The 22017-nt window shown below is 36.8% G+C and overlaps 2 long non-coding RNA genes across 2 annotated transcripts in view; one reads left to right on the plus strand and one right to left on the minus strand.

Moving 5' to 3' along the window:
• LOC149130820 (uncharacterized) lies at positions 1–21435 on the plus strand. The gene is made up of 2 exons (XR_016238643.1): positions 1–809; positions 21032–21435. It is a non-coding gene; the product is annotated as an uncharacterized LOC149130820 (long non-coding RNA).
• The window catches only part of LOC149130821 (uncharacterized), a 23922-nt gene continuing 6957 nt past the window's right edge, over positions 5053–22017 (minus strand). The window contains exon 2 of the long non-coding RNA XR_016238642.1: positions 5053–9793. This is a non-coding gene — a long non-coding RNA (uncharacterized LOC149130821). The remainder of the gene's footprint in view (positions 9794–22017) is intronic.

Genomic DNA, 22017 nt, shown 5'->3' on the forward strand with positions numbered 1-22017 from the left:
TTGTGAAATTAACGTGCAAGTGGCTGAGCACTCCACAGACACGTGTACCCTTAACGTAGTTCTCGGGGATATACCCCGGACAACACAAATTCTATGTGCCTTTCGTTTAACCTTTTGCCCGTCTGTATATCACGTAGTCCCCGGGCAAATCAATGCACTGGACCCTATAATATTTTTATTGACAGTAAGCAAATGCATACATAGACTAGTGAGGCCCCTTAGGTTACACCCCAGTGTGGCTATGCTTTAAGACTGTCCAGTCAGGTGTATGATATATTTCACCAATTTCTTTTCTAACCACCAGAATAACTTGGGACTTATGAAAAGAAAGATTTTGATTAATCAAAACGTACGAAATAAAAGCCTGAAAACAAGCATGGATATTTAGGATGAACGACAAACTTATAAAGTTTGTCTTTCATCCTAAATATCCATGCTTACGAGAGGCAAAAGATTAAAATACGTTTTTTAAACAAACGAGTGCACTCTTTAGGAAATATGACAGTTATTTTCCTTAAGAAGGTGTATTGAAACGAAGGGAAGTAACTCCAGGTTAACTGCCTGACGAGAGTTATCTTCCATGAACTTGTCACGCTTACATTGACGTCGAAAAAAACCATTTCTCACACGCTGAGTGAAATCATTATTTTATGGTTAATTACCAATGAAATGGAAGTAGCAGAAATATCTGAAAATTTAACACGTTTAGCTTGTGGAAGCGAGGCGAGAATAAATTCTGAAAACGTAAATTGGACTCTAAAGCATTGACAAGAATTCCAAGAAAATCCACCACAAGAATAGCAGACAAGGTTTGTCATGTTTCGTTTTTGTCTCTTTTTTTGGTGTTCGTTTTTCTTTATAATTTCTAAAGTTCTTTCGGAATAGCTGTCCTTCGAAGACCCATACTTCACAGCAAAGAAAGAAAGATAGTTTTTTTCGGTCAATATTCAGTTTGAGACTCGTTTAAAAAAAAAAAAAGAACAACTACAACAAAAACAACCTCTAGGTGTAAAAAAAAAAAAAAAACTTGTAGAAAACGAATATGAAGAATAATTTATGCAAACGAACGGGAATAGGGTGGGAAGGCAGCCAAGTTATAGTTTCCTCTCTCGAATTGTTGCCGTCAAATAATTACCAACCAAGATGAAGGTATGTACATGTATGTTTGCGCAAACTTTTTGTTTTCATATTCGTTTTCTACGTTTTTTTACACCTATTCGACTGGTCTTTTTTTCTTTGCTTTGGTGACTGGGCGCTAATCTAGATTCCGAAAGTTATGAGGGGGGGGGGGGGGAAACGGACCGTGTGAACTTTCTGACAGTCCCCCACCTCCCTTCGGAAAACATTTTCCCCACAAATTTCTTTATAATCGTAATCTATGCTGTTTGAAAGGTGTTTCTGTAAAATTTCACTAACAAATATCCATTTTCCTGAAAGTTATGAAGGGAAAATCGGATCTTATCAATTTTCCGAAAGTCCTCTTCCCCAGCCCCACTCGTTTGCGCAATTTTTTTTCCATATTCGTCTTCTACACATGTTTTTACACCTATTAGATAGATTTTTTTTTTTTCGTTTTGGTGCCCGGGGGCTAAACTATATCCTGAAAGTTACGAGGAAGAAAAACGGATCGTGTGAACTTTCGGACAGTCCTCTCCCCACCCATTCGGAAAAACATTTCCCAACAAACTTCCTTATCTATGCTGTTTGAAAAGTGTTTCTGTAAAATTTCATTGAAAAATATCCATTTTCCTGAAAGTTGTGAGGGGAAAAATACCGGATCGTGTGAATTTCCCGACAGTCCGTTCGTTTCTTTTTTTTTCTGTAGTTTTAGCTCAGAGCTGCGGCCATACTGATGCACCGCCGTTTGCGCTATTTTTTTTTCATATTCGCTTCCTACACTTTTTTTTTTACACCTAGTAGGGTGTTTTTTTTGTTTTTTTTCGTTAACGGGATTTAATTCAGGTGAATCAAGAGTAAAAATTCTTCACATAGAACGTAATGCAAGTTGACCCTTCCATCTAGGTTATAGCTATCAGATTCTGAAAATTTTATGTGTGTGTATGTGAAATGGTGAAAATGGATTTTGGCACAGTCTCCTGGCTCCTGTCTAACCATTCAACCCTTGGTGGCATGGAAAATGGAGATTAAGCAACGATATAATCTCTATCTCGAGGAATGGTGATCCGCACAGGCCTGAGTAAAAAATAATGTGGCCATCGCTGGAACACCTCCGATCATATGTCTCTTGGACCAGGTCTGACCAAGGGCTACAAAAAATAATAATATAAAATAAAAGTATGGACGCGTGAGATAATGTAGTCCTAGATACATTATATTTGACTAAGAGTAGGGATGGTCAAGGCTGGAAACAGCGTTGATCATAGAGCTACTCAATTAGGACTTACCTGGGGCTAAACAAGAAAATCACTCCACCACCACCACCACCACCACTATTACCCCCTCCTCATCAGAATTTGAACCAAAAATATGAAACCACTGCCCCTAACCTTTCACCATCACGTCTATGCTTCTAGAAATTTGCAATCATAGTGGTTGTTTCTGTTCTATTGTTTCTATTGTTAGACCCGTTCTTACCGTAATCGTCCCAGTTTCTTTCCTAGAATTTCATAGTCTGGACTACATTACGATAGATAGAGGTTTGATAAAAAAAATTAGTTGCTATTTTCAGGTTCTCCGGTGTCCACTCTAACGAAACACACTCGTCATGTAATAGAATCGCGGAAGAGAGATAGCTAAATATTGTAGTTACCTCCCTTGCGTATTTAAAAAAAAAAACAACTTTTTTTAGGTATCCTACAAAAATCAACTTTGCTTCGTTCTCAATTCTGATTATTTCACCATGTATTATACAGTTACTAAGTGCCGACCAACTAGCTAGAAATAGTAGCCAAATCTTCTTCAAATCCAAATTTACATTTTCTGTGGAACGTTCGTTATGTCATAGAATCGCACAAGGGAGACTGCTAAAAATATTGTAGTTATCCCCCCTTGTATATATATTACTCTTTTACTTGTTTCAGTCATTTGACTGCGGCCATGCTGGAGCACCACCTTTAGTCGAGAAAATCGATCCCAGGACTTATTCTTTGTAAGCCTAGTACTTATTCTATCGGTCTCTTTTGCCGAACCGCTAAGTTACGGGGACGGAAGCACACCACCATCGGTTGTCAAGCGATGTTGGGGGGACAAACACAGACACACAAACATATACACACATACATACATATATATATATATATATATATATATATATACATACACATATATACGACAGGCTTCTTTCAGTTTCCGTCTACCAAATCCACTCACAAGGCTTTGGTCGGCCCGAGGCTATAGTAAAAGACACTTGCCCAAGGTGCCACTCAGTGGGACTGAACCTGGAACCATGTGGTTGGTAAGCAAGCTACTTACCGCACAGCCACTCCTGCGCCTATATATATATATATATTTTTTTTTCGGTATCCTATAAATTCGACCTTGCTTCGTTCTCACGCTGATTACTCCACGCGCTATATTATACAGTCACTAAGTTACTAAAAGCCAAATCTCCTTCAAATCCAACTTTACATTTTCCTTTTTCCGCCTTCAAAAACAAGCTCCTCAGTCTGTCTAACAAGAATCCGTTCCAATCTATGGAAATTTATCTATTCTTCCTCTGTGGTCCTTGATAAAGCTTCTGTTCTCTGATGACACTCGTCAGTTGTCCCTCGAGAAACAAAGTAAATGCTACATGGTCATGCATCCAGGTGAAAATAACAGCTGAATCTTCCTCAAACATGGAAATCCATCTATGGCGTCTCCTCTAGTGAAGGCACGTGGAGTAGCGGTAAGGATGTTGCATTGACGATCGCAACATCCTTCGAATACTGGGGGGTGGATAGTGTTCATTTTACCTTGCTTTAGCCGACTGAGCTGTAAATGAGTAACCCTGCCATGGCTTGTCCCATTCTGGGAGCATGTTCTGATTGCAGTCACTTGTTCATAGAAACCAGGGATCCAGCCCTGTGCCCACTAAAATACTAAGTCATTCCCCACTTTCTTCTATATCCACTTCAGTAGTTCTTGCTTTTCAGAGCTACCATGGTCTGTCTCTATCTTGAATCAATGTCTTGTACTACTAGCTGCAGTTCTACTCCAATATACTTGCACCATGTATCTTGGTTCCAGAATACTTACTCACACCTCCATATCTTGGCTCCAAAGTCCTTCTTTCATCTTTGTTTTGGCTCCAACATGTAAAGTCTTACACACACACACACACACACACACTCTCTCTCTCTCAACTCCAGGTCTTGCACCATCTTTATCTTGACTCTAAAGTACTTAACATCTTTTACTGTCTCTGTTTTTTTCTCTGAAGTAGTTGACTGCACACTCTCTATCTTGGATCAAAGACTTGTATCATCTCTATCTTGGCTCCAGTATTCTTACACCTCTTTATCTTGGCTCCAACTAATAAAGTTTTGTACCATATTTATTTTAGGCCAGCTCCAGCCTCTCACCTCAACTCTACAATGTCATTCTCTAAACCAGGGGTTTTCAAACTTTTTGACTTGCGAACCCCTTTATATTTCAGGCTTTACCTTATAAACGCTTATGAAATTTATACATAAATATTTGCTTAAAATAACATATATTTTTACATTTATTTATTTAACAGTTTTTAACAAATAGGTTTATTGTCAATTAAAAGATTTCGATTAAAAAACATATATAAAATCAAATTGCCCATAAAAAGTATTTGCTGTCTACGGACCCCCTGTCTTGTCCTTGTGGACCACAATGTGAAAACCCCTGGTCTAAACTACAAAATAATGCCTGATTATTTCAAAGCGATTAAAAATAAACAAATATTACATTCGACAGGTGAATCTGAATACTAAAGGGTTAAACAAAACTTCAGAGAAATGAAAAAGAAAGAATCCTCAAGGCATTTGGTCTGGTGCTCTTTCGATTCTTCCATTTCACTGTCATAATATCAATTCATGAGAAACTTTTGATTGTGAATTAAAGAAGAAAATTAACCCAGGGTAGATTAAATTTTGTTGTTTATTTATGTTGGCTCTGCATTCTACAGGAAAATTGTACAAACATCACATTATGTAGCTACAACAATACATACACACACACACATATATATATTTATACACATACACTAGGCTACTATATATATATATATATATATCTTTACATATATGAAGTTATATCTACGTCTATGTATGTAGTCATATATATACACATCCACACATATATATGTTTATATGTGTGTGTGTGTGTGTCAGTGACAGTGAGAGTGAGTACTGAACACTGCATACATACACACACATATAAACATATACACACACATAAACAATTACATACACCAGTATGTATGTGTGTGCAATGTAAGGGAAAAGTCAAAACTATTAATCAGCCAACAAATCAAGGGGAGACAACTGACTTTAAAATTTTTTCTTTGACGTTATTTTTCTTGTGTGTGTGTGGGGGGGGGGAGAAGCAGGTAAAGGGTTAGAGTACTTGGAGGGGGGAAGAATTTGTCATGTGACACGGCGGTGCGGGATGAGAGAGGGGTCGGTGTTAAGGGAGGAAGTAACAAGAATTTTTTTTTTTTTAAATAAGGCAAAAAAAAAAAAACCCGACTTAAGGTCACGTGTGCGGAGGGGGGGGGGAGAAGTAAAGGAAATCACGGGAGGAGGAGGAGTATGAAGGCTGGGGCGGCTGGGATTAGTTTCGAATAAACTGGTGTATGGGTGGGTGAACGGGAGGTAGTGACTGCGTGAAGAGCAGGGAGGGGAGAGTGGGTGTGTGAGTGAAATATTAATTACATCTTGTGACTGCCACCACCCCATCCCCACCACCACGGCCATCGCCACCCTTTCCGTCATCATCGACATCACCACCTTCTCCATCCCCCTTGTCATCATGTTGTAAATCTTACTATCTGCCTTCACAAGTTCTTTGCAAATTTGGAAAAGGTAAAAAAAAGAAAAATTATTGGCTCAAGGAGGAGGTGAAGGAAGAAGAACGAGCATGCCATTGCTTCCCTCTCTTCCTTTCTTCCTCCTCTCAGAGTCCAATTTCTTAAATATTATTTATTTAAATATGTTTTTTTTCATTGTCGTGATCCAACAAAAGTCTTTGTTTTCGTCCATTTTCATTTAGTTTTTACTTAGCATTTATCTCAAAATGTAAATTATAATAATAAGAAAGACCACAGGTGACTGGGGAAGCCACAGAGCAAGGGATTGGTCTAACAAAGGTAAGATCAATTGGTTGGTGGGGGGAGGAGAAGAAGTGTCAGAACTGGAAACCTAAGAGAGTGTATGTGGGGGGTAAAGACGGAGGGTGGAGCTAAAAATGTATTAAGGAGAGTAACAGGAATGAAAACAAATTTAATTAACTCTAATATAATAATAAGCATGAAGATCAAATTTAAAGCAGATTACTGGATTTATAATTATCCTCCTCCTCCTCCTCTGCATCATTATAACCATTTAATGTCCGTCTTCCATGCTGGCATGGATTGGACAGTGTGGGATACAGAGGACTGTATCCAAGCTCCATGTTTTGACATGGTTTATATGGCTGGACGCCCTCCTTAATGCCAGAGTGCACTCCTTAACACCAGGATGCATTTCCTAATGCCAGAATGTCCTTCCTAGCACCAGGATGCATTTCCTAATGCCAGAATGTCCTTCCTAGCACCAGGATGCACTTCCTAACACCAGGGTGCCTTCCTTAACGCCAGGTTTCGCTTCCTAATGTCTAATTAGCTTAGGTTAATTCTTAAATTAATTTTAAATTTAGTGAAACAACTCGACAAAACATTCCCATATGACAATGATAGAACAATAACCAGTAAGGTAGAACACAGCAGAAACAGTGAGAAATATTTTGCAGTGGTCAACAGTGTTGCTGGACATTGTAGAGACACAACACCATTACAACTCACTGGTCAAAAATATATATAAATAAATATGGGTCACAGTTCGACCAAAGCGCATTATTGTACAATTGTAGCCAGTTGGAGTTGGTCAATAGAAACAAACAAAAACAGATTGAAACTTTTTTTAAAATTTGATCTCATATTCTTCACTAGGGAAGATTTGACTCTGCCATGTTGATGTTACTGTTCTTACTGGAGGGCTCTCAAAAGTCCTAATCACAACCTCCAATTGAATCATTAAAATATTTAAAATTCAACCCCAGGGTCTTCACTACCAAACATTGACTGTGCCATATTGACGTTACTGTCCTCATCAGATCTCTTAAAAATTGCAATCTTGTTTCCTTTCCTTCACACCAAACCCTTAACATAATTCTAATTCAATTGCATGCATTTTGCTCCTGAACATTGGCTGTGCTCTGTCAATGTTACCGTTCTCATCAGGTCTCTTAAAAATTACAATCTTGTTTCCTTTCCTTCACACCAAATCCTTAACATAATTAAAATTCATTTGCATGCTCTTTACTACAGAACATCAACTGCCCCATGTCAGTGTTACTGTTCTTGCTGGGAGAAGGGGGCCTTTAAAAATCGAAATCACAACCACCTTTCCTCCCAACTGAATCATCAAAATATCTAAAATTCAATCTCTAGTTCTTCACTACAGAACATTGACTGTGCCGTGCCAATGTTACTGTTCTTGCTGGGGGACTTTTAAAAATCACAGGCACAACACGACCTCCTTTCCTTTCCTCCACACTGAATCATTAAAATAATTAAAACAAGAAGCACTAACGAAAATGACTATGATTTTTACTAAACTTTAGTGAGAAACAAAATCTTCAAAAGTATCCGTTTCTATGTGTCAGACGTTGTATTAACATCATAGCCATCACCAACATCAACAACGACAATACTTGCAGTGAACGAACAGATCCCCCCTTAATCCCCACTCCAAAAAAACTTTATGTAGCCTTAGTTGAGAAGAATATCTCAACCGTAGCCAAAGTGCTTTTTTTTTCTTCTTAGGCAGCACCAACTATTTTGGATAATACCAGAACTTTTGTCATGTCAGTTCTGATACTGTGATTAGAACCAGCTACATCAGGTCTTACATTGAACGGTTGACCATGATGTGCAGGTTAAAGTGGATGTGAGTCATAGCCACTGGAATGCTTTATCATTGGTTCGAATGTTAGTCATAGCCATTGTATAGTAGTATCATGACTAGAACTATGACTGATCTAGTGTCATAACTAGATCAGTCATAAGACATCATAATGTAGTGACATAACAAGATCATAGACATTGTATAACATTGCCATAACTAGAAAATCAGTCATAGACATTGTACAGTAATGTCAGAACGAGCACAGTTATGTCATAACTGGAATGTCAGTCATTGCTAATGTACTATCATTTCATGATGTGACTATTGGTTATAAGATATGTCATAGTGACTGCTTTTGTATCTTGAATAAGGAATGTCAGAAAGTGCTGTTATATCTATCTACATACATATAGATGTGTGTATGTGCCTGTGTATATATATGTATATGTCTGAAGCTGGCTATTCAGATCCATCTTATCTTTCCTGTGCCAACACAAAGTTTTGTTCTCACTGAGAAGACTCTGAATGAGAAACTATAACGAGGTGAATACCCAGCTTCATACATGCATGTGTTGTGCAGTGTCTCATTCACCTCTATCTTCACAATAAATTTGACTCTGCTTGCTGCTTATGAACTGTTTGTAAAGTCATAAATCGTCCATGGTTATTCTTAACCTTGCTTTAATATTTTAAAGTAATAAACTTTTAACACACACACGTACGTACGTACATACGTTAAGATTCACTGGCAAGCAGACACCAGGCTTACAACAGCTGAAGAGGTGCAGCAGTCATTATGTCATTGACACAGAAACTTGAAGTTTTCTATGTGGGTCTCCATCACTGTATCATTTAATAAATATAGTCTTCTATTTTCAATGATAGTGAGATCTACATCTTTTGTCATCACGTGTGGTTTGTCAATATATATATATATATATATATATATATATATATATATAATATAGGAGAGTATTGTAATTCGCTTGAAGCATTGTGTATTGTTTGTAAAGAATAAAAAGTTTTGAATGGTACAAAAATACACTATAATACAAAAATGGACTATATACCTGTTGTAATTTACTCAGCCATAGTCTGATGATATTTTGGAATAAAATTCCTTCTTTAGATATTCTTAGATGGAGTCGCTGCTATAATCAGTTTTCCAACGGCTTTTTCACAGTCACTTTCACAGTGTTCGTTATGCATTTAGTTAATGAGAGATTGAAGATACAAAAGTTTTTATTGATCATTACAATTGTTTCAACATATCTAGCATCGATCCCTCACAGGTAGGATGCTTAACAACTGGTTCAGGAGCATCTGATGGTACAGATGTGTCTCTTCAGGTGATAAATAGAAAAGAAAAGCCGTTGGAAAACCAATTATAGCAGCGCCTCCATCTAAGAATATCTGAAGAAGGAATTTTATTCCGATATACCATTAGACTATGGATGACTAAATTATAACAGGTATATAGCCCATTGTTTGTATTATAGTGCAATGTTGTACCATTCAAAACTTTTTATTCTTTACATATAATATTTACATCCACCCTATACCATTTGTTATTGTATATATGTATATATATATATATCTACATGTAAATAGATGTGTTCGTGAGTGTGTATGTTTGTTTATATAATCTGTTATTTGAAGCTGAGGGTTCCTGCTGCCACTGCACTGAGTTTTCCTGTCTCCATTCTTTGCAGACACTGAAATTTAAATAAAGGAGTAAACTCTACATGTATTGAGTATATTTTTTTTGTTTATAATTACACACACACACACAAACATAATATGCAAGGCAAAAACATACATATATATATATATATATATATATATATATATATATATATATATATGTACACACACATACATCATTTATTCTAAAAAAAACATATAAAACAAATACACATACAAAACTTACAAAAACATATAACCACATGTATAAAACAAAACATGTACACACACCATAAATGAAATAAAAATATACATACACACAATCACATAGAAAGCAAATATATATATATATATATATATATATATATCTAAATACTTACAAAAAAATCTCATATACAAAAGTAAAACATACACAAACATCACATTTAAAACAAAAGTATATATATGCATCATATATAAAACAAAAATATGTGCACACATACAACACATAATGCAAAAAACATATACACACACATTACATGCAAAAGCATATATACACGTTACTAGCATCCGTGCTGGTGGCATGTAAAAAGCACCATTCAAGCATTGGGCCCCATGGAGGCAATGTGGCCGATGCCAGTGTCCTGTAACTGGCACCCATGCCAATGGCATGTAAAAGGGGTTGGCGTCAGGAAAGGCATCCAGTTGTAGAAACTATGTCCCATTCATTCTCCACGTCCAGCAATCTTTCATAATGGCATTTCCAAGCCCCTTTCTTTGCAGGATGATTAAATGCAACTGCACAATCATTCCTGTGGACACGTTTCTCTCTTATGACATTACGATTTTCTCTCACTCAGTCTTGCAATCTGAAACACTTCAAGTTTTTGGTACTCATGTTGCTGAACATAGGTAAAATTCTTTTCTGCTTCTCCCCTGGCTAGATATATCTGTCTCCTAGCTTCCCTTCTGGCTATCTGATACAGTTCCCTGCTACTCCCAGTCTTCCAGTCCTGTTTCATTGCTCCAATGGCCTTGTCTACAGTATTGTTCCACCTTGTACCAGCAGCAGATTTGGTCTGTGGCACTCAGCAAGCTGTCCCACAGGAATTCAAAGTTGCCCTCTATGTTACAAGTCCCTCACATCAAATTTCTCAATTAGGATGTCCCTAAATCTCTGACCATATAAAGGGTCCTTAAGCCTCCAAATCCTTCTTTCCACATTGGTCTGCTTCTTGGCCTCCTCCTGGCCTGAAGATTAAAGTTACTAATGACTAGTCTATGCTCTGGAGAGTACATTCTTCACCAACGAAGGTCTTTGTATTTAGGATCAACCATGCATCCTGCTGTCTGGTGAAAATGTAATCAATCTGGCTAGCGTAGTCACCTGCCTGGTAGGTTATCAGGTGGTTGGCTGGCTCCCTGAAGTTGGTGTTGCAGATTAATAGGTTATTTGCACCACAGAACTCCAGTAGCCTTGTCCCCTCTTCATTTCGAGAACCAATTCCATAGCCCCCACGTACACCATGGAAGATATCTGGCTGCTATCGGACATGCCCATTGAAATCCGCAGCCATGAAGATGAGATCATTGTGATTCATCTTTGAGGTAGCTTGCAGAAGAATATCATAAAAGCAGTCCTTTTGTTCATTTAGTAAACCCGCTTGTGGGCTGTAGGCAGAGATAATTGTTGCTTTACTATTCTGAAAAACTAGCCTAAGCTTAAATACTCTATTGTACACTCTGACTACCTCTATGACCTTATCCACCCATTTCTCTGCAAGAAGTATGCCCACACCACCTACCCCATCACTGTTGCCTTCCCAGAAGATTTTATACCTTGCTTATGAAGAACATGGCTGAAGCTCCTCTCCACCTTACCTCTTGAATGCAACATACATCAACGCACCTCCTGTCAAGCATCTCAACAATCTCACTAGACCTACTTTTCAATGTGCCTACGTTGACAGTGCCAACTCTGAGAACTGGAAAAGGGATGTGCGAGAGAACATGGGAAGGAGGGATGGTAATCTACACCTGAAAAGAAGATTTCAATGAACGTTTGATAACAGACATGTTACATCAGTTTCCGCTTTAACCTACCATCATTCAATCATGTTAAATTTGTTGCCCCTATTGGGAGTGAGTGTAATATAAGCGTTGTAAATATAAGCGTTATTGCTGTAAACATAAATGGTTCAATGTTTAAATTAAGTAAATGAACTGCTATTGGTTAGTTCATTATATAGAGAGAGAAAGAAAGGAGCAAGTGGCTTGTTAATTTACTAAGTAATGCATTCATTTTAGCACATGCAGTAGTGTGGATGATTGCTGGTGGTGCCAGTGGGAGGGTGCTATGCAAGTTTTTTGGTACAAAAGTAAGGCAGAGCCTTGTAGGGGTTTCCGGTAAAAAAGATTTCCAGTATAGGTGGAGGGGGTGGGAATGGGTGGGCACGTCACAGATAAGTAAAAAGGCCAGCTTCACCTCAGGAAATAGCAGCCAAGATAGAAAGACACTAGTGGGGCAGAGAGAGAGAGAGAGAGAGAGAGAGAGAAAGAGATTTGAAATACTTTATCACTGGAGAAATTATGGCAAGTATGAGAAGACAGGAGTTATGAAACAAGGAGAGAATGTTGTACAGATTACAGTGGGAAAATGTCGGGTTTCACAAATTTTAGAGACAGAGGGGAAACTTGTTGATCAGTGGGGAAAATTATGGCAAAGTATGGAAACATAGGTTATGAAATAGGTAGAGAATATTGCAAAGAATTAAAGAATTACAAATTTTGAAAGTTATTTTAAATCAAATTACAGCATGTTAGTATTACAAGTTAGATGAATGAATGATGAGCAATTAAAACTAGAGTATATATACATACATACATATATATATATATATATATATATATATATATACACATATATATACACATATATATATGTATGTACATATATATATGTATGTATATATATATACACATATATACTTACATGTATACACACATATATATATATATGTACATAAAGATATATATGTATATATACACATATATATATATGTACATATATATATATATATATATACACATATATATACATACATATATGTATGTACATATATATATGTATATATATATACACATATATACTTACATATATGTATACACACATATATATATATATGTACATAAAGATATATATGTATATATACACATATATATATGTACATATATATATATACACATATATATACATACATATATGTATGTACATATATATATGTATATATATATATACACATATATACTTACATATATGTATACACATATATATATATATATGTACATAAAGATATATATGTATATATACACATATATATATATACATACACATATATATACATACATACATATATATATACACATTTATACATATGTATATATAGACATGCATATATGTATACATATAAATACATAAGATATATACATATATATACACACAGATACATGCATAACATATATATATACACACAGACACACACACACATATACATATATATTAAACCAACGATATATCTTCCCTTTAATTCCCTTTTGTCATTTACTTACTTTTCTCTGTATCTACTATTACAAGAGTTAGTATTACTACCACCAACACTTCTACAACTACTACTGCTATCACCACCACCACCACCACATCTACTATTATTACGGCTGCAGCTACTACTACTATTACCAATATTCTGTAGCTGATTGTAAATTTTCTTAGAAGATATGAGATCAAGTTGGTGAATTAGTAAGAAGTCACATGAGAGAGGGATAGACTACTCAGCAGGACTCACTCCCATTCGAAGATGTTGGAGTTCTCATCCTCATTGCTTTTGCATTCTGAGTTCAAATCCCATTAGGATACACCTTGGTCGTCTTTTATTTTATCTAACCCACACAGGCATTCAATTACTGGAGTTCGATCTTAAAACAATTATACCCTTCCCTGCTAAAATATGTAGCTTTATGCCTCATTTTAGTACAAGCGTTATGCTCTGTTGGGTAGCTCTCACTATAAACTGGTATTATTATTATTATTATTATTATTATTATTATTACTACTACTACTACAAACGTTAGTGAGCTGGTAGAATCATTAGCACATTGGACAAAATTCTTATCAGCATTCCATCTGTCTCTTTGTTTTGAGTTCAAATTCCACTGAGATTAACTTTCCTTTAATGATTTCATGGTCGTTGAATTAAGTATCTGTCGAACACTGGGGTCAGTAAACTTGACAAGACCCGCTCACCAGATTTCGGGCCTGTGCCTATCATAGAAACAATTATCATTATTTGGCGGTGAGCTGGCAGAAACGTTAGCACACTGGGCGAAATGCTTAGCGGTATTTTGTCTGTCGTAATGTTCTGAGTTCGAATTCTGCCAAGGTCGACTTTGCCTTTCATCTTTTCGGGGTCGATAAATTAAGTACCAGTTATGCACTGGGGTCGATCTAATCGACTTAATCCGTTTGTCTGTCCCTGTTTGTCCCCTCTATGTTTAGCCCCTTGTGGGCAATAAAGAAATGAGAAACAATTATTATTATAAAAGACTGTGAGCTGGCAGAATCAGTACCACATCAGACAAAATGCTCCTAAGCGTTTTGTCTGTCTTTGCATTCTGAGTTCAAATTCTGCCGAGCTTGACTTTGCCTTTCATCCCTTTAGGGTTGATTAAGTAAACACCAGTTGAGCACCTGGGAACATTGTAATTGACATACTCCCTCCCACTGACTTTCCTGGCCTTGTGCTAAAATTTGAAGTCATCATCATCATTATTATTGTTGCCCCTGGACTGGCTCTTGTGTGGGTGGCACATAAAATACACCATTTTGAGCGTGGCCGTTGCCAGTACCCACCTGACTGGCCTTCAAAGGATTTTCGAGTGAGATCGTTGCCAGTGCCCCTGGACTGGCTCTTGTGTTGGTGGCACATAAAATACACCATTTTGAGCGTGGCCGTTGCCAGTACCGCCTGACTGGCCTTCGTGCGGGTGACACGTAAAAGCACCCACTACACCCTCGGAGTGGTTGGCGTTAGGAAGGGCATCCAGCTGTAGAAACTCTGCCAAATTAGATTGGAGCCTGGTGTAGCCATCCGGTTGCACCAGTCCTCAGTCAAATCGTCCAACCCATGCTAGCATGGAAAGCGGATGTTAAACGATGATGATGATGATGATGACTATTATTATTATTAAAGGCGCTGATCTGCCAGAATCATTAGCACGTCAGACGATATGCTTCACAGCATTTCTTCCAGTTCAACATTCTGAGTTCAAATTCCACCAAGGTCAACTTTGCCTTTCATCCTTTCAGGGTCAATAAATTAAGTACCAGTTGCATAATGGGGTCAGTCTAATCGACTAGTCCCCCCCTCCACCACCACCACCAAATTTCAGGCCTTGTGCCTATAGTAGGATTATTATAATTATTATTAATATTACTAGCAGAAACTCTACCTCTGAATCGATTTTCTGCTATTTCTCATTATTAGTACCATTCTTCATTTGAAGTCAGTGAGTTGACCGAGGCATTAGAGCAGTGGTTCCCAAACATTTTTGGGCTGCCGCCTCCTGGACACCCAGGCCACATTCCTAGCGACCCCCACCCCAACTAACTATTACAAACATAGACCTCTTTCTGAAGCCAATTCAAAGCAACAGTATTTGGATTTGAACTGGAGTAAATATCGCAAGGCATTTTTTTGGCCACACGCTAACAATTCTGCCAGCTCAACACCTTTATTTTTGTTCAGCCATGAAATATGTCTATGGAGATGGTGGGGTTAATGAGTAGTTGTGTTGCTTATTCCTTTCCTAATAATCCACTTCAGTTCCACGCAATCACTTGTCCCTGTGGAAGGATTAAGTGCAGTCCCTTCTCTTTTAAATATTTGGGGTCATATTTCTGAAGATTATTCCTGTTTTCTCCCACAATTATTTGAGGTCCTGTGTTTCCTCCTCTGACTAAACATTATGTGTTAATAGGTGAGGATGGTAGATGTAATCTGTTGCTTCGTTTAACGCCGTCATCTGGTCCTTGGGTAGTTTAGCCATTGTCCACTCAGTTGCAATGATTTGCAGAGACCCAGAGAAATGGCAGAGGCATGGCCCTCCCTCGTCTAAACCAAAAACAAAAAGCGAACTACATCAGCCATGCATCAGTCAGGATTGAAACTGTTGTGCTGTTTATTTCCATCACAAACTTACCTCTTGTTCTACGCCACCAGACAGACTAGCATCAATGATAAGTTATACAAATTTTCAAAAGCGGTTGTGTAAGATATATTTCCATCATTTAATTACTTTTGACACTGGTCTTTTATTCTTCTCCCTGGGTTTCCCTGTTAGGACAGCGGCCATACTGGGGCACCAACACGAAGAGTTTCGGTCAATTATAATGATTAACTTCAGTAACTTTTTGCCTAAAAAAATCTTAGACAATGGTGTAAGGGAGATAACTCAGGCATAATTACTGCAGCTACTTACAGTGCTTTTGTCCAATTGTACCAGTTGCTACTCTACACTTACAAACCATATATATATATATATATATATATATATATATATATATATATATGTGTGTGTGTGTGATGTCAGGTCACTCTGGAGTGCTGTTAGTAACAAGTAAACCAGTACAACTTGTTGCATGGTCGAGCAGTCAGCAATCAAACCAGTAATGCAACCAAACCTGCATGGTGAACAAGATGGCTTTTTTGACATCTGGCAGCCTGAAAATATATACAGATGCACACACACACACACACACATATCCATAAACACACTGGTTTGTATGAGTGTGTGTGTGTGTGTGTGTATATATCTCCCAAAATTAGGGAATGGAGTAGATAAAATCCATGCTACATATGATTCACAGCTAGCAGAACCTTGGAAGTAGTAAATTATCCAAACGAGGGGTAGACTGCAAGCTACTCTTCAGGCCAAGGATACCTTGACTATATGAAGTCTACATTGTCATTAGGAGATCCAGTGTTAATCTAAAAATCATATACAGGGTTGGCCAAAAGTCACCCGACAGTAAATCAAAATTCCATAAATGTTATCTGTAATTCTGTATTGACTCGAATGGAAAAATGTGTCACTCAAGGACTTCAGTTTGAACAATTTTCATGATGTTTCATATTTAGATGCTTTTATTAAATTCATTCAGTTGTTAAACATAATTAAAGCTTGGAATTAAATGGTCTTGATTTACTGCCAGGTGACTTTTGGCCAGCCCTGTGTATATCATATGTCCCATATCCCATCCGCCTCAACATTAAAACCAAAATAGAAAAGGAAAAAAAAAACAAAAAACCCAAAGACATTGCTAATGGTTATCATGAAATTATAAAAAAAAAATCTGTTATGCAGAAGCTGATGGAAAAACATCTACTTTTACCTGAGCTGCTAAAAACAACAGCCAAATCTTCCTCATGCTTCACTCCTCTGTCTTAGCATTGATCAGCTGGGTTAAGACTGACCTGGGTGTTATACATTGCCACTCCTAATAATAGCTACGTTGCATAAATAATACATATACACACACATATACATGCACACTCATATATATATATAATCTCATCATGTTAAACCATCAATCCCAACACATTTTTTTTTTCTCTCCTCAATCCTTTCTGTCGAAGAGTGTAGGCTCGAAATATCAAAGACTTTTCCAATCTTTCCAAGCATCAAACTAATACATCTGCTTGTTGTTTCCTCACTTGTCTTTTTGTTTTTATATATATATACACTCACATACATATAGATACACACTCATATATATATATATATATATATATATATATATATATATATATACACATTCATAAACATATACACTCATATATATATATATATATATATATATATATATACACACACACTCATATGCATACATATTGTTTGTTTGTTCCTTCTCAAGCCATGCTTGGCTTATAAGGGCTGGTTTCTTGGTTTCGTTGGCGTATAGGCTCCCTACCTGGACGGGACACCGGTCCGTTGCAGGTGAGCTGCTAGATGCAGGAGGAGGAAAGAGTGAGAGAAAGTTGTCGCAAAAGAGTCAGCAGAAGTTTGCCATTACCTTCTGCCAGAGCCACATGGAGCTTAGGTGTTTCGCTCATAAACACACACACATCACCTGGTCTGAGATTCGAACTCGCGATCTCTCGACCACAAGTCTGCTGCTCTAACCACTAGGCCATGTGCCTCCACTGCATACATATATATATATACCTATATACTCACATGCATATACATACACATATATACTCACACATACACATAAAATATACACAAACATTTCTATCCAAAGCAGGATTACCAGATTTATCTTCTTCTCCAGATTTAAATTCAAATGGAACCAACTAAGATTTTATTTTTGTTTGAATTTTTTGTCTTTTCTTTTTTCATAATAGACTTTAATATTACTGATTGATTAACAGAAAAAAAAAATGAAAAAATAATATTAATAATAATAATAATAATAATAATAATAATAATCATATTGAGCTTTTTTTTAACAGAGGCAGACCTTGTTTAAGAGTTCTCTACTATGTTACATAAAGCAGATCTAGAAAGCATGCGTGTTTAGCATACAGATAGGGGTAGGGGAAATTCAAAGATGAAGGGTAAAATATAAACAGTGATGATGATGATTAATAATAAGAATAATAATAATAACAACAACAATAATCCTTTCTATTATAATAGGCACAAGACCTTGAAATTTTGGGGGTTGGGGGCTAGTCAATTGTATCAACTCTTGTGCTTGACAGGTACTTAATTTATCGATCCCCCCTAAAAGGCAAAGTTGAGCCCAGAATGTAAAACTAGAAGAAATGCTAAGTGTTTTGCCTGGTGTGCTAACGATTCTCCCAGCTCGTTGCCTTAATGATAGTTTCAAATTCAGGCACAAGGCCAGCAGGTTTGGGGGAAAGGGGTCGAGTTGATTACATTGAACCCTTCCTTCGCTCCCAGTGTATAGCAGGTACTTATTTTATCAACGCCGAAAGGATGAAAGGCAAAAATCAAACCTTGGCGGAATTTGAACTCAGAACGTAAAGATGGACGACATGCCACTAAATATTCTGCCAGCTAGCTGCCTTTTTAATAATAATAATAATCTTTTCTACTATAGGCTCAAAACCTTAAATTTTTTTTGGTGAAGGGGGGGGGGGTCCAGTTCGATTACATCAATCCCAGTGCTTAGCTGGTACTTTGTCATTGGCCCTGAAAGGGTGAAAGCAAAGTTAACCTCAGTGGAGAAATAATAACAATAATAAAAGTAATAATAATAATGGTTTCTGATTTAGGTACAGGGCCTGTGATTTTGAGAAGTGTGGGGTCGGTCAGTAACCCCAACTCCAATACTTGACTGATATCTAGGCAAAGATTTGAACTAAGAGTGTAAAAAAAGCTAGACAAATTTCTTCAAGGGACACCAGATAAGCCACCCATATCTGGATACATCTCAGTCAACAACAACTCCCTACTTGAATGGGCCATGATGCCACAAAACTTCACTTAAAAAATGACTTAAATTAGAGATGGCCTGGGCCAATCTTTAGCCAGAATATATCTTAAGTTATGTAAGTTAAGCTGAAAGAAATGCCATTAAGCATTTTGTTAGATGTGCTAACAATTTTGCCATCTTGCTGTCAAGGCCTGACATTTTAGGGAAGGGTGTTAGCTAATTATATTGACCCCAATTATATCAACCCTGGAAAGATTAAAAGTAAAGTTGACTTCAGTGGAATTTGAACTCAGAATGTAAAGCTAGAAGAGATGTCACTCAAAATTTGGTCTGGCATGCTAACGATTCTACCAACTTGTTGCCTTAATAATAATAATGGCTTCTAAGTTAGGTACAGAGCTGAGTGATTCTTTAAAGAATGGGGGTAGTTGCTACAATCAACTGCAGCACTTGACTGATGCTAATTTGATCAACCCCGAAAGGATGACAAGCAAAGTAGACCTCGGTAGGATTTGAACTCAGAAAGTAAAGAGCTGAAAGAAATGCAAGTAAGCATTTTGTCTGATGTGCTAACAATTCTGCCAGCTCACCAGGGCCAACCATTCTGCAAAGAGAGTGGTTTGCTGAAGTCATTGGCCCCAGTACTTGATTAGCACTTTATTTTATCAACACTTAAAAGGATGATGGGAAAGTTTGACCTTGGCAAAACAAACAGCTGCCAAAAAAAAAAAGAATGCTGTTTAAGTATTTTGTCTGACATGCCAAAAATCCTGCAAATTCATTACATTAATAATTTCTAAAATAGGCACAAAGGACTCAGTTTTTTGGGGTTTTTTTGTGGCAGGGGAGGTTAAATTTGATTAAATTCATACTCAGCACTTTAGCAGGTTATTTCAAACTCAGAACACTAAATAGTGCAAGGGAAATGCGTTTTCTGATGCTCAGCTAATTCTGTTAACCAACCACTGCCAATAACTGCCTTTCTACAATAGGCACAAGGCCGAAATTTTGGGGAAGAGGTCAGACAGTTATATTGACCCCCCAGTGCTCAACTGATATTTATTTTATCGACCCTGGAGGGATAAAAAGCAAGGTCGACCTTGGTGGATTTAGAACTCAGGATGGCGAATAATAATCCTTTCTAGTATAGATTTGAAATTCTGGGGAAGGTGGCTAATTAATTACAATTACCCCAGTTTTTGATTAGTACTTATGTCATTGACCCCCAGAAGGATGAAATGCAAAGTTGACCTCAGAATTTTAACTCAGAATGAATAATAATAATAATAATAATAATAATAATAATAATAACAATAATAATGATGATGGTTTGAGATTAAGGCCCAGGGCCAGTAGTTTTCAGAGGATGGGGTTTGTCCATTAGACCCAGTACCTGACTGGGTTTATTTTGCTAAATTGACCCCCAAGGCAAATGCCTTAAGAAGCAAAAAACAAAAAAAACAAAACAAAAAAAAAACAGTTGACACATATATATGCACATTACTGGTAAGACTTCTTTTTTTTCTTTTTTATAGACTGTTGAGGATGAAAAGTCAAAATAAAAAAAATGAAAAAAAAAAAAATAATAAAAAAAAGGGGGAAAAATGATAAAATAACCAGCAATATTTGAACTCGAAACATGAATAGACAAAACTGTTTTTATATATATATAACAACAACAACAATAGTAATAATAATAATAATAATATTATTAATATCATTATTATTATTATCAATGGTTAAAAGGATGATTTTTTTTTTTCTTTTGCAGAGGCAATAATAAGTCCACAAAGATGCAGACAAGCAGTATAGTCACTGGAATGGACCCAAATATATTACTGGTGCTGATTTCTACCAAGACCTCGATATACACACAGAATGAATGGAAAAAAAAAAGAAGAAAAAGGCAAACACTTGACTTCTTCAGTGAGAAGGTAGGTAATAATAATAATAACAATATTAATAATAATAACATCTGACACTGGCACACAAAGCCACAGAAGGGGACAGACAGAGTAGGGGAGAGAGTGGGTGACAAGGGATTGTTGAAGTCTAATTCAAACTAGTATATATATGTGTGTGTGTGTGTGTGTGTGTGTGTGTGCCTGTGTGTATATATATGTGTGCATCTATATATATATATATATATATATATATATATATATATATATATATGGATAATAATAAATGGAGCAAAACGCATGTTAATAAAAGTTCCTTTAATTCCTACACATGTTTCGAAATAAATGAGAGTCCTTTCACAAAGAAGAGCTGTTGGGGTTCCTCATTTATTTCTCTTCAGGGAGTTTAATAACTGAGATAATATTGATATATACATAAACTAATATATATATATATATATATATATATATATATATATATATATATATATTACCCACTGCTATGGGGAAGGGTGAATGGTGCAGTTTCAATGAGGAGGGAGTGGAGAAGGAACGATGATGATGACGATGATGATTGTGATTAGTTACGTTGGAACAATGGATGGGGGAAGGGGTAGGAATTGTCAATGAATAGGCCCAACCCTTTCCCTCCCTACTGCCTCTGCCCAACCCCTGTACCTGACTGGTAATTATTCCCATGATGTGAGAAGCTGGCTTTGGCTTAAAACAGAGTTACTAGCATTTAGTCAAGAAACTTTATTCTTGTCTTTAATAATAATGATAATAATAATAATCCGTTCTACTAAAGGCAAGAGGCCTGAAATTTGTGGGGAAGGTATTAGTCGATTACACTGTT

The sequence above is a fragment of the Octopus bimaculoides genome, chromosome 27, assembly GCF_046866305.1.
Source record: "Octopus bimaculoides isolate indiv1 chromosome 27, ASM4686630v1, whole genome shotgun sequence".
Classification (NCBI taxonomy): Eukaryota; Metazoa; Mollusca; class Cephalopoda; order Octopoda; family Octopodidae; genus Octopus; species Octopus bimaculoides.